Source organism: Cebus imitator, unplaced genomic scaffold (assembly GCF_001604975.1).
Source record: "Cebus imitator isolate Cc_AM_T3 unplaced genomic scaffold, Cebus_imitator-1.0 Scaffold185, whole genome shotgun sequence".
In the NCBI taxonomy this organism is placed as follows: domain Eukaryota; kingdom Metazoa; phylum Chordata; class Mammalia; order Primates; family Cebidae; genus Cebus; species Cebus imitator.
The window spans coordinates 4,080,813-4,089,801 of record NW_016107500.1 but is presented as its reverse complement, the minus strand read 5'-3'; the positions used below and the strand labels follow the sequence as shown (position 1 = coordinate 4,089,801).

At 48.2% G+C, this 8,989-nt stretch overlaps 1 long non-coding RNA gene across 1 annotated transcript in view; it reads left to right on the top strand.

Moving 5' to 3' along the window:
* Window positions 1-8,709, top strand: part of LOC108316260 — a 14,597-nt gene extending 5,888 nt beyond the window's left edge. Inside the window, exons 2-3 of the long non-coding RNA XR_001830261.2 lie at window positions 3,126-3,130; window positions 8,698-8,709. This is a non-coding gene — a long non-coding RNA (uncharacterized LOC108316260). The remainder of the gene's footprint in view (window positions 1-3,125; window positions 3,131-8,697) is intronic.
* Window positions 8,710-8,989: the final 280 nt, after the last annotated feature.

The following is an 8,989-nucleotide window of genomic DNA, read 5'->3' as shown; positions in this document are numbered from 1 at the left end:
TGCATCTACCAGGACTTCACCTGCATCTACCAGGGCTTCACCTGCATCTACCAGGACTTCACCTGCATCTACCTGATCACCCCAGTGCCTAGGAAGAGGACCTGGTGCTCAGAGCTCTGAGACCTGGCCGGCTCACGCTGACTAACTGGTCAGGCCTGGTGACTGCCGTTCACTTCTGTTTAGTTATTGCAATGGTCAGGAATTTTGCATATCATCATCTGTGTTTCTGAAAAGACAGAAGCAAACCAAGTTCCTTTCCCTTCTTAGAAAGCCAGCTGGAAAGGCCTTCCATTCCCTAAAATCCTATAACATGCAGGGATACAATCTGATTTCACAGTTGGGCTGATGGGCCTAGGGCCTACCTTTGCTTTCTGAAATGCAAAGCACTGCATTGCAATGACTGAAAGGTAAGAAAGATATCTACAACCAACAGCCACAACCAGAAAAGGAAGCAAAGAAGGATAAATTCAGTCTAAAACATTCAGAAAACAAGCAGGCTCAACTTTCCAGGAGGTTCTGTAGGAGGAAGCTTTCCCTTGGACCAGATGTAGGGTGTCCAGGGTCGGGAGACCGGCAGCCCAGGTACCTGAGTCTCAGCAAGCTACTGGTGCCCCTTCATTTGCAGTCAGGACCTGGAATACATGGGTTCTCCATGGCTGTGGGAATGTGTTCTTCTGCACTTGTACTTCCACGGCATACACAGAGTTAGATGATCCCACAGAAGCAACCTCAAGCATGCCAGTCAGGGGAATGAGCCCATGGGAGCAGGCTCTGGTGAGCACAGCTGGCGCTTCTGAAATGGAAAGGATCTCTGTATTGTTTCTCTCACACCCAGGTGAAACAAGTCCAAGCCCACGTCATGGAAAAGGTGTCACCTTCTTTATCTGTGTGTGCACAGCACCGCAGACCATGGACTGAGCCACTAGTTACGAATCCTAAGTGCTGGAGAGATATATTTACTGCACCTGCTGGGCTTTTCCCATAATAGACCAAATGGTATCCTCTTAGGGAAATACTCTATCTTTTTATGTTTTCATTTCAGTAAAAAATACTGAATTTGAGAAATTGTTTTAAAAACAAACTAAGTGATTCTTTAATAGGACAGATTGGCAATCATCCCCAGGGAGATAACAGGATCAAGCTGAAACCCTCAATTTTCCAGAGGAAAAGGAGACCCTGGAATCTCTCCCGTGGTGTCTGCGGTCATGGGAATCCACAGAATCTGAGCTCCATCCCTCCAAACCTGGGGAAGCAGGTAGGGCCGGAAGTGCCCGCTGTGTTAGTTCAAAGTGACTGACTTCTTTAGCTCCATTGAGAGAAACAGGGCTCCCGAATGTCCCTGAAGGGGGGTCCATCTTTGAGGTTGCCTCCAGACCTCAGGTTCCACTCTGGCTCTGCTTGTCATCCTACAGAAATGGCCTTGCCCCAGGGAAATGGCACTGATTTTGACTTTCTACCTAACAGTAATCCCAAGGAATTTCTCATGTATATATATACATATGTGTGTGTGTGTGTGTGTGTGTGTGTGTGTATTTTAAAAAAGAAGAAGAAGAAATGAAGAAAATAGAATACAAGGAAAGAAGAGAAGAGAAGAGAGCTCTCGGGAATATTCTCTTTACTTTGAGAGAATTCTATGAGAGAATCCTCGGGTTTCAGGGGAAGATCTGCCTTCATCACGATATTTATGAGAGTGAAACATGAAAACCAACCTAAAAGTTTCAGAGGAGAGAATTCCTTAAATGGATTTTGATAGAAGCACTCAAAGGAAAAATATACAGGCATTGAAAAGCAAATTTTCCCAAAATTTAATGATAGGAACATGTTTATGGTGCAGAGTTAAGTGACAAAATATGGAAACTGACTCTATTTATGACTTGATCCTCATTCTGACAATATATACTTAAAAAAATGTATTACCATATCTCTGTCCCCATGAATACACTGAAACAAGCCTAAAGAGAAATTTACAAAAATATTATGTTTTACTTATTAAATGGTGCAATATTACCGAGTGGTGTTTCTTCTTTATACTTGAATAAATGTTTGACATTATTAAATGAGACAGAAAACTTTTCTAATAAAAAAGCAATAGTTCAAATAGATTTGGAATAATTTTTATCTCAAGTTATGAAATTAATTATACCAGCTTTCTGAGATCTGGGTTTGTCCCAGAATGTCCTTTGAAATCAGACGTAATTCTTGTGTATGTGCACATTTCAGCCAGTGAAAGTAGACTTAGAATGAACAGGCAGAGATTAGAGATCACTTATAGAAGCCTTTCTCACCATGTAGGGATGCATATTTGCAAACCGTGATAGATGGATAACAATCCTTGTGAGACAGCAGAAAGAAAAATGAACTCCATATTCCAAGTGGCACTTGCAGATGAAAAACCATCTCATGTAAACACACTCAGCCCCTGCAATGTGTGTCCTGAGAGTCAGCACCCTGGAACCATCCAAATGCCTGTCTTGCGGGTGATGCACCATTCCACACACCTTTAAGTGTTTGTTCACCTACAGTACAAACAGTAACAACACCCAGGTCCTTACTGTTCCCGAACCCCCAGCTCTGGTCATCAGGCTCACATCTCAGATTAAGCCTCCCGATGGCATTCCTGTTTATAAAAATAAACTTAGGAGAATCAAAACTTTGGCTATTAACTGAATTTTTAAAACAACCTTTAGCAAAAGAATAAAAGACTCAAAAATCACTGGGCAGTGAGAGAGCATTTTAATAGTCCGTTTTCACACAGCGTATGAAGACATATCCAAGACTGGGCAATATACAAAAGAAACAGGTTTAATTGGACTCACAGTTCATGTGGTTGGGGAAGGCTTACAATCATGGCGGAAGGCAAGGAGGAGCAAGTCACATCACATGTGCATGACAGCAGGCAGAGAGAGAGCTTGTGCAGAGAAATTCCTGTGTTTAACAACATCAGATCTCGTGAGACTCATTCACTGTCACAGGAACAGCACGGGAAAGACCTGCCCCCATGACTCCATCACCTCCCACTGGGCTCCTCCCATGACACATGGGAATTGTGGGAGCTACAAGTCAAGATGAGATTTGGGTGGGGACACAGCCAAACCATGTCAAGCATCTTCCCTCTCTTGTCATAGAACAGGTCTCTGTTCACTTTGTGTGGGAGCACCAGGATGCCTGTTAATGCCAGGGAAACCGTCATGATGGCTTGGTGACAGCACAGTCAGTCCTGGAGCTTTGCCATAAACCCTCAGGCTAGAAACCGCACCATTGCTAGTCACATTAGCAGTCCACGCTTGAGGATAATTATAATTTCTGCTTTTCCAAATTTCATGTGCTAATTTATAGTTTTTACACCTCCCTCATGTTACTCATTTTGGAAGTCTATCTTTATAAGACTCTTCTAATTATTGGCACTTGTGATGATTTTACACCTAATAATAACACCAACAAAATCAGCTGCACAGTACAATAGAAGGGGCATTGGTGTTGGGGGTGGACCTCACAGCGGGTTGTGGCTTCTGACTCCAGTAAGCCAGGCGGTCTGAGGTAAACCACTCAGTCTCTCATGGAGTAGACAATTGAAATCACAGATATTGAGTGAGATGGCTTCAAGTTTGTTTTTTCCTTTCTCATACATAAAACAGACTAACCTACAGCACAGAAACAAAATATATGCAGTGGAATTGTACATACATGTAGGTTTACAGGCAAGGCAAGGCTTCAGAAAAATACACTTGCTGGTACACGTGCAACACACTTTGTTATTTTTTTTTCCTTTTTATTTTCGTTTATTTATTTTTTGAGACAGGGTCTTGCTCTCTCACTCAGGCTGGACTGCAGTGCCGTGATCATGGCTCACACAGCCTCAACCTCCCAGGCTCAACTGACACTTCCACCTCAGGTTCCTGAGTAGCTGGGACTACAGGTGTGCACCATCATGCCCAGCTGACTTTTATTTTATTTTATTTTATTTTTTATGGAGATAGGTTTTGCCATGTTGCCCAGGCTGGTGTCCAACTCCAGGCTCAAGTGATCTACCTGCCTTGGCTTCCCAAAGTGCTGGGATTACAGATGTGGACTTCCACACCTGACCTTCTATTCTAATGTTAAAGTTGGTTATGACCAATTAAATCTATGCCATGATCTGTATCCTGGAAACAGCAGTGCATATACTTTACAAGAAGGACTCTGACAATACTTACAACAAGGTGAGAGTAAGTTGTGGGCAGGGACCCCAGCCGTCAGCATGTCTTGTGCTACAGTAAGGAGATGCCCATCTGGAATCTCTGAAATGCTCTCTGCATTCACTCCCCACGGGGCCATCCTCTAAGGCAGGAGTGTCCCATCCTGGTGAGCAGCTCCACGGGGCTGCCAGAGCTCGGACGCCACGTCTTTCTCCTCTGTCTTTTGGCAGGTGGGAGGGGACATGTGTCCCCTCAAGAAAACATCAAGGTCCCAGGAAGTTTCATCAATTCCAGGGATCTTATGCCTGTGACCTCACCTTCAAGGAAGGCAGTCCTTCCCCTCTGACCTCCATTTCTTCTCCGCAAGGAGAACCTTTCCCACAGACCTCACAGCAGTTCTTTCCTTGGGTCTGAGTGACACAGACGAAATCCCATCCCATGTCGAGTTTGTCATGGAAGACAGAGGTGTTAGCGTCTTACGTTAGATTCTGGGATGGTCTGAGGGCTCTGCCCACAGGAAGGGGTGAGTGTCACTGGGGCAAGGCTGGGTGGGGACAGGCAGAGAGGATGAGGGAGGCATTGGCCATGGTGTCTGCTTACCGTCCCCTTCCATCCCTGAGATTCCACAAGGCTCGGTAAACATCTTTGGAAAGCTCAGTAAGGTTCAAACCCACTAGGAACCTACCTACACCTGGGAATCCAGCCGTCCTCTCTACAGACATGCGCAAGCACGAAAGGACACACTTAGGACTCAGCTCCTCCTGGAGCCCTCAAAACCATGGCTGGCTAGCGGTGCATTGCTGAGACCGGAGGGCGGTCCACGGTTCTGCCTCCCGATTCCCTCTCTTATCAGCATAGCCACGTCCCTCTTCCCCTCCCCCTCAAAGGCTGCAAGCTCCCCATGCTCAGCTGACCACCAGAGCCAGGCAAGAAGCAGCCACGTTCCTGGCTGGCTCCTCTTACTGTCACAGCAGAGGAAGTGTCCCTGTGCGAAGCTGGGACCCTGCCTTCCTGCTGCGGCTCCTGTGCCCTTCCGCCCCTGAGACTTGACTTTTTCCCATGCAGCTTTTCTCTTCTGCCTTATCCGGTTTATTTATTTATTTATGTCTCTGGGATCAGTTTTACCCGTTCTAATATCTCCCCGCTAAAGCAAACCAACACAACCATGCCCTGTGGCGACCCCATGGCTCCTGTTAATAAACTCTTCATTAAAACTGTCTCTGGAAAGTTATCCAGGCCCCCAGCATCTCACCCCTACCTCTCCTCAGCTCCCTCCAGGCTCTCGGACCTGCGGCTGCCACGCTCACCGAGACCTTCATTTCTTCAGATCTCAGGGTGTGTGGGGCCTCTTCTCCCGACTTAGCTTCTCCACGGCATCTGGCACACTCGGCCTCCCTGGTCCCGTAGCTGGAAGCATGATTCAAACGTGGCTTCTGGGCCTGCTTACACCCTAGCTGTCCTTCTTACTCACTGGCCATCTCCCTCCAGCTGCCTCTCCTGGCCCCCCCTGCCCTGTAATTCTGTAGGGTACAAGGTTCGCCTTCTCACCTCGCCTTACATTCTCTGGATGACTCATCCCCCGGGTGGCTGTGAGCAGCATCCATGTTCAGATGACTCCAGAGCCAGAGCCGGGCCTTGCCAGCTGCTCTGTGCAGGGCTCCACACGGGGCATCAAAGGGCCACCATGCCAACGGTGTCCTTACCTCCGCACAAGCCTGCCCACACCTCTCCTCCTCTTCACATCAACAGGACCCCTGCTTCCAGGTGTCCAGACTGAAGACCTGGGGCTGTCCCTCATTCTTCTCCCCCCATTCCCTGGCCTGTCCATCAGCAAGCCCTGTGGGTACCGCCTCCGGGGTCTCTCTGGAAGCCACTGCTCCTGATCATTTCCTCAACCACTTCCTTGGGCCCCACTCAGCACCTTCTCTTACCTGGATAATTGGAAAAGCCACTGAACTTTTACTGGATGGGGAAGGCAGCCAGGGAGGGCTTTTAAAAGTGCAAATCATATCACATTATTGCTGTGATTATGAGCTTCTGTTGACCGCCGCCTCTTGCCAAAAAACAAACCACATACACACGTTTCACTGTGGTTTACAAAGAAGAGCATGAAGTACCCACTTCACAAATGGGACAAAAATCAGCCCTTCACTGAAATCACGTGCTCAAGCCATGCTACCGTCGCACTGGCAGTAACTGACTACTGTGCATTGAATGTTTGTGTCTCCCTCAAATCCCCCTGCTGGAATACTATAAGCGATGGTTTAGGAGGTGGCATCTTTGGGAGGTGGCGTGGTCATGATGGCACAGCCAGGCGAGGCTGTGGCCAGAGGTATGGTCTATGAACCAGCAGGCGGCCCTCACCAGACCCTCCTGGGGCCTGGACCTGAGAGCTGCCCGCAGCCTCCAGGACTGTGAGGAAATGAATGCTTATCGTTGAAGCCACCCAGTTGCTGGGAATTTTGTGATAGGAGCCTGAGCCAATGCTAATAGATTCTGAATGGTTCAACTCCTGTGTCCTGGGAAGAGCTTCCAGCGCCTGGCCTACATCAGGACCGCAGTCTTAGGAGGTGGGCACTGTGATGGTCCTGGCTTTACAGGTGAGGAAGCTGAGGGGAAGTGGTTTATCCCTTTGCAGAGGGTAAAGTCAAGCTCAGCCTGATCAGGGGAAGCAGACACTGGTGGGGAGGTGAGCGTGCAGGAAGCTCCATGGGAGAGGACCCTGCAGGAATGCCCATGGGAGGAAGGGTGGAGGGGATGCAGTCTCCATGCAGGACGCCGCCAGCCCCACGGGAGCCTGCGCTGTGCTCATGTGGCTGATGAGGGGCTCTGTTACCCATACACGAACGTGGGATTGATGTGGGCTGCCCACAGTGGGTGTGTGAGCCTGGGGGGAGGCATTCTCAAAGCCAGGAGCTTCCCCGAGAGGCCGAGCCTGTGGCCCTCTGTGGACAGAGCATCCAGCACTGTGGCAAAGGCTCTTCAGTCCTCGGGGCATCTGCTCACATCCCTGCGCTCACCGGATCCACACAGCTCCTTGCTCTTAACTCCTTTAACTGACCTCACAAACTCCTTTAGGTCACTGTCAGGAGAGCAGATAAGGGTCTGTGAAGAACACTGGCTCTGACGCGGGCTCCACTCGCAGGGCCAGAGTGGGCTTCGGGCACTTCGGGCTGCTCCCATCAGCGTGTTCAGGCCGAGCAGGGCGTCGGGTTCATTGAGCCATAGCACTTTTTCCCAGAACTGCCCGGCTGGCACTTACACTTTCCTGCATTATTAACAGCAACAACTCGATGTTTTTTCCTCCCCAGGAATTGTAGGGATTAACAAGGAGAGTTGAAAGGTGTGATTGGGGAAAGCCCCGTAGCTGGAGGGAAGTGAGTCCTTCCGCAGGTGAAATGCCTGTGAGTTTCCCGTGGACATGCCCAGGGCTTTTCTGTCTGGCTTTCATGGTGAGTTATGTTATCTGGATCCAGGGAAGGAAAGAAGATGGCACAGAGGTTAAAAGGAATGAAGGGAAAAAATTGATTTTTCAATCAAAAATGTCATTGTTGCATTGATAACAGACTGCTTTCAGATTAGAAAGTTTCATGTATTTGTGTTCACTGCAGTCAACCAGAATTTGTTTAGTTTTTTTTTTTTTTCCTAATGAAAGCTCAGAATTAATAGCCAGCTAAACAGATTATATGAAAGAGAGTCTTTGTAACTGTAAATGGATAATTGTTGCAGTTTATCATGATGGTCTTGGCATAAACAAAACATACATTACAGGAGCTGTAGTGAAAACATAGTTTTCAATGTGAAGTGGGCAGCCGCTGAGTCAGTGCAAAGCAGAGCTCCCGTCTCCCTGCTGGCGAGGGCACCTCGGCCCTCAGAGGGGTGACGGGAGCACCTTTCCCCAGGTCTGCAGGCCTTTTGCTCCTGTGAGGAGCTGGGTGGTCAGTCTGGGATTGGGATGGTGCTAACAAGCGGTGTTTCTGGAATTTCGGTGCTGGGCTCGGGATGGTGTTATGGAGGAAGATGAGAGGGCATGTCTGAAGGCTGTCCCTCTGTGGCAAGAACTTGATTTTTATTTGGGATATTTTGGGGATGATGATAACAATGAGAAACCCTAAAGATTTCTTCCTTCACTCCTGGAGAGGGGCCTCTCCAAGTTGGACTCATGCACGTGGGCTGGCATTCTTAGAGGGAGCGAGGCCTGCAGTGGCATCCCCCTCCTTCCCCAGACTCCAGGCAGCAGCATCGTGCCCAGTGTGGGGAGCTCAGACGCCAGGGAGCCTTCTTCCCACTGAGGCTTGGCAGCCACCACGTGCCCACCTCCTCAGATGCCCGCGCTGACCACCAGGTCGGGCTCACAGCCGCTTCACACTCTCTTGTTCCAGCACCCATTTTTGTCTGGATGGTTTTTAAGATAGTATTATACACATTTTCATCCTCAGTACTTATTGTTTCTCAACACAATAGGTGACTCCTAATTTTTTTCTCTGAAATGTACATTAGCATTGCCAAAATAAGCATGGAGCCTTCCTTCCCCTCTCCTTTCCCCTTCCCCTTTTCATTGCCTTTCTCCTTTCCTCTCCTCTCCTCCTCTTTCTTCCCCTTTGTGCTTTTCTTCCTTTCTTTCTTCTTTCTTTCTCTCTTTCTTTCTTTCTTTCTCTTTCTCTCTTTCTTCTTTCTTTCTCAAACTCCTGATCTCAAGCAATACACTGGCCTCAGCATCCTAGTGTGGGATTATAGGAGTGAGCCACCACACCCAGCCTGTCTGTCTGTCTGTCTGTCTTTCATTCCTTCATTCTTTCTTTCTTTTTTCTTTC